This window comes from Arvicola amphibius, chromosome 3, assembly GCF_903992535.2.
Source record: "Arvicola amphibius chromosome 3, mArvAmp1.2, whole genome shotgun sequence".
Classification (NCBI taxonomy): Eukaryota; Metazoa; Chordata; class Mammalia; order Rodentia; family Cricetidae; genus Arvicola; species Arvicola amphibius.
Window position 1 is genome coordinate 168071496 of NC_052049.1, and position 4976 is coordinate 168076471.

Consider the following 4976-nt stretch of genomic DNA (forward strand, 5'->3'; position numbering starts at 1 on the left):
AAAAATGCTCGTTCATCTCATTAATATGCAGATTTCACCTTCAGAACTGGTAAAATTGTGTGTGTGTGTGTATGTGTGTGTGTGTGTGTGTGTGTGTGTGTGTGTGTGTGTGAAAGAGGTGTTTTAAAATAAGTGCCTTTATGATTCATTGCTAGTAGACGTTTGACTTGTATACCTATGTTGTATGTCTATATATCTGGGGTCATGTAAATTTTTCTTGGATGGAATCAGACTGTAAGAGAAAACAGTTTAAAAAGTCATGACCTGATTCATCTTTCGGTGGTGCTTGCTGAAAGACTCATGGTCATGGGCTGTGTGATCCAAGGACAGAGGAAAGGCGCCAGTTCTGTGTTCCGTGCGCACATGAAACACTGTAAAGGCGGATTTCTCTGAGCAGCATGGCTATATTAAGGGTAAAGTATATTAATGGAATTGTAAATGATATCATTCATGACCCTGGTCGCGGCGCTCCACTGGCAAAAGTGGTCTTTCATGATCCTTACCCATTTAAGAAGCAGACACTGGTGTTCATTGCAGCAGTATCCACACTGGGCAGTTTGTGTGATGTGGCAGGAAGGCCCAACTGAATCTCAGCATTGTTTTGCCTGTGGGCACCTTGCCTGAAGGTTCTATCTTATGTTATCTGGAGGAGAAGCCTGAAAACAGAGGCAAGCTGGCACGAGCCTCTGGTAACTATGCCATGGTCATCTCCCACAATCTGGAGACCAAGAAGATGTGAATAAAGCTGCCTTCAGGGTCCAAGGAGGTCACTTTCTCAGCTAACAGAGCTGTTGTCGGTGTTGTGGCTGGTGTGGGCAGAATTGACAAACTTGTCTTAAAAGTTGGCTTGCACTTCTACCACAAGTACAAGACAAATAGGAACTGCTGGCCATGTGTATGAGTATGGCCATGAATCCTGTAGAGCATTCCTTTGGAAGTGGTAACCACCAGCACTTTGATAAACCATTCACTATCTGAAGAGGTCCCCTGCTGGGCACAAGGTGGGTCTCATTGCTGCCTGCCTGACTGGGCGGCCATGTGGAACCAAAACTGAACAGGAGAAGGAGAATTAGAACTCAGGAGTTAATAAAGTATGTCCTTTGGCTTTTAAAAATGTCATGACCTAGATCATATAGTGTATGAAATAGGAGATCATATGGGATATGTTCTTCAAAGTGAAATGCCATCTCCCACTAAGAGAATGAGATATTTCCAGACCTGCCTTAAATTCAGGAACTAGCTTGTACTATGTAGAGAGTGGTATAAATGGGAGAGGGAGAGAGAGAGAGAGAGAGAGAGAGAGAGAGAGAGAGAGAGAGAGAGAGAGAGAGAGAGAGAGAGAGAGAGCGCCCTGGCTGGCTTCGCAGTTCCTGGCCAAGCTCCTCAAGATCTGCTTCCTATGACCTAAGGGTCCAGCATTATTCAAGACTTTCTGAAAGCTTGTGTGTCTTCCAGAAAGAGTCACAGGGGAAGACCTAGGATTCTGGAAGGAAACTTGCTTCACTTCTAAAGAGCTTTTCTCTTGCTTTTTTTGTTCCAGGTACTATAAAAGTGACACCTGATTTGAGATGCCCACCATGACTCAGAATGTGGGGACCATTGAAGTCATAAGGTTCTGTACCTACAGAAGAAAATTATGTCAACACCCACAGGAAGTAGACTGCTATAATTTTGCTGTCTTAGAAGTTTATCACTGTTTGTCAGGTATTTTAGATCTTGTCTCTGCAATGGCCTTTCATGTCTGAAAGTGGGCCAGCTTTTTTTCTTTTAGTCCCCACCCCCCACCTTCATTAGTTGGCTCACCTATATTACATAATTGCAAAGCAGTTGCAGAACATTAGGACATTATCCACAGTCAATGCAAGAAGAGAGGATAAAGAAAATGACGGCCAGCATTCCTATCAATCACAAAACAGATGTCCAGAAAACTTCTGCTTAAACCCCCTGGCTATAAGTGTAGATTAACAATCTAGCTGTAATGGAAGATGAGAAACCATTAATTTCTCTTCTTCTGTAATTAAAAGGAGGGAGAGAGAGAGAGAGAGAGAGAGAGAGAGAGAGAGAGAGAGAGAGAGAGGGGTGAGATGGCTGTTGTGATCTCCACCAGCAATATCCGACACAGACATAGCTAGTAATTCTCAGTTCTTGGTGACAGAAATTGCCTTGTGGGCATACTATATCATCATCAGACAGTAGATGCTGGCCATCCTTTTCTGCTCCAGCCAACAAATACAGATTCACATCATCTAAAACTATTAGGAGAGGTCTAAGGCATAGATACTCTTTTGTGTGTGGTGGTTTTGTGAGTAAGAAAGGCATTCCTTCTTTGCAGTTCAGTTTTCGCATTTAAAAGTCTTTGAAAGAGAGTTGAGTCAATACTGGGGTTGTACTATTTGGACCAGGTTTGATTTCTGACTTTGGCATAAGTAGTTGATGACAAGATCAATACGTGCGTCCATGTCTGTGTCTTGGCTTATCTTTCCTTGCATTTTTTTTCAATTAGGGGTGATGGAATTCATACGGTGCTTGTTTAGATTGAGGTGCCTAAGCCTGATGCGTACCAAAAACTGAGTTGGCATCAACTATAAAGTTTAATTCAGTGGGATGATGGGTTTACAATTTGGGAAGAAAGAGATTAACTTCTAAAGTTCATGAGATATACTGGGGTAGAGGGCACACTTGTCTTTAATTACACAGGAAAGATATTTTGCAAGGACCTGAGCTTGTAACCAAATGCTTGTTCAAAGAAATGCAAGAGCTGGAGTCCGTCTCAAAAGCCTCTGTTGGCTTTAGGCAATGAGATGCGGTGTCACTGGGTGGGGGTTGGAATCGGCACTGTCTTCAATCTGTCATGGAATGGTATTGGATTTCCAAGACTCACTCAGGCATCCTAAATTACCACGGTTTGGAGGGCTTGCCATAAACCACCCTTGGTATGTATTTGTGGCAATATTTTAGTAGAAGTTTTAAAATTGAAACCTAAAATCCGCATGTAGCAGGGAACAAATCACAAATGCCTCATGATTTAGACACACGGATGTCACCTCTGCCATAATAAAACACAGAATATTAGTGGGACCGTAGATGCCACCCTCCACATTCCCTGTCAACACTCTTCCCTCCAGGGTGACCATTATCCTGATTTTTAACAGAGTATCCGTAACTTACTTGCTGTCGAATTCATATGAATGGAACTACAGAGCATGCAGCCTTTGTGCTTGGCTTCTTTCACCCTGTACTGTAGCGATGGGATTCGTCCATGTATAGCATATAGTGTAGCTATTATTCTCATTGATGTACAATATCCCACTGTATGAATACATCATGGTTACTCTATTCCTTCTTCTGTCATGGTCATCTGAGTATTGTCAATTCCAGGACATCACACACAGCATCACTATGAATACTTTTTTTCTTTTTTTAAATTTTATGAAAATAGATTCTTCTCTCATACAATACATCCTGATCCAGTTTCCCCTCCCTCTACTCCTCCTTGCTCTCCCCACCTATCTGCTCCCCCCCCCCCCGTTTCCTCTTCAGAGAAGAGTAGGCCTCTAAGAAAGGACAGTCAAACAGAACAAAATAAGATACAATAAGACAAGGCAAAAGCTCTCATATTGAGGTGGCACAAGGCATCCCAATAGCAGAAAAAGAGTCCCAAGAGTAGGCAAAAGAGCAAGAAGCACATCCGTTCCCACTGTTAGGAGTCCCACAAAAACACCAGGCTAACAGTGATAACATATACACAAGGACTTGGTATGGCTCATAAAGACCCAATGCTTGCTGCTTCAGTCTCTATGAGCCAATGTGAGTCCTGGTTCTTTGATTTGGTAGGCCATGTTCTTCTGGTGTCCATTCCCTCGAACTCCTATCCTCTTTCCTCCCCATCTTCTTCAGGGATCCCTCATCTCTAAAGAGAGGGACTCCATGGAGACCTCAAATTTAGACTCTCTCTGTATAATGTCTGGCTTTGGGTCTCTGCATCTGTTCCCGTCTGCTGCGGAAGGAAGTCTCTCTGATAATGACTGAACAAGGCACTGATCTATGAGCATAGCAGACTATCATTGGGCATCAGTTTTCAGAGAGCTGCCTTCTGTCCTAGCATCAGTCTAGGTTGTTTAGGAAACTCCATGGGACCCCGCCCTTGGCCAGCAACTCAACCAACTGCAACCCTTTCCTGCCAATGGAAGACCTGACTGGCTACAAAACATGGCAGTTCAGACTCTGCATCCTCCATTGCTAGAAGTCTTCTCTAGGGTCACCCCCATAGATTCCAGGAAGCTTTCACTGCACAGTTAAACTGCATGAGTGGGGGAGTTCTAGCCCCCATGCTCCCCGATTCCAGCTGTCTCTCCCTGCCATCTCTTCCTCTATCTCTCCCCCACATGATCCTTCCTGCTCCCATCCCTATTTGCCCCTAGTCCACTGGCAAATTTATTCCATTCCCCCTTCCCAGAGAGGTCCATACATCGCCCATAGAGCCCTCTTCTTTTCCTAAGCTCTCTGAGTCTATGGATCGTAGTTTGATTATCATTTACTTAACAGCTAATATCCACTTATAAGTGAATGCATAGCATATTTGCCTTTCTGGATTTGAGTTGCCTCACTCAGGATAATTTTTTGTTGTTGTTGCATCCGTTCGCCTGAAATTTAATGATGTATTTTTTCTTAACAGCTGAATGATACTTTATTGTGTAAATGTACCCCATTTTATTTATCCATTCTTCAGTTGGGTGACATTTGGGTTATTTCTAGTTTTTGGCTATTATGAATAAAGCCACAATGAACATAATTGAGCAAGTGTTCTTGTGGTAGCTTGGAGTGTCTTTTGGATATATGCCTAAGAGTGGTGTCTTAATTAGGGTTTCTATTGGATTGAGACACCATGACCATGGAAACTCAGATTTAAAAAATGTTTAACTAGGGGTGTCTTACAGTTTCAGAGGTTTAGTCCATTATCATCAAGATGTGGCACT

At 43.0% G+C, this 4976-nt stretch overlaps 1 pseudogene; it reads left to right on the forward strand.

The window, feature by feature from the left end:
* Positions 1-306: 306 nt before the first annotated feature.
* Positions 307-1073, forward strand: LOC119810405 (annotated as a pseudogene).
* Positions 1074-4976: the final 3903 nt, after the last annotated feature.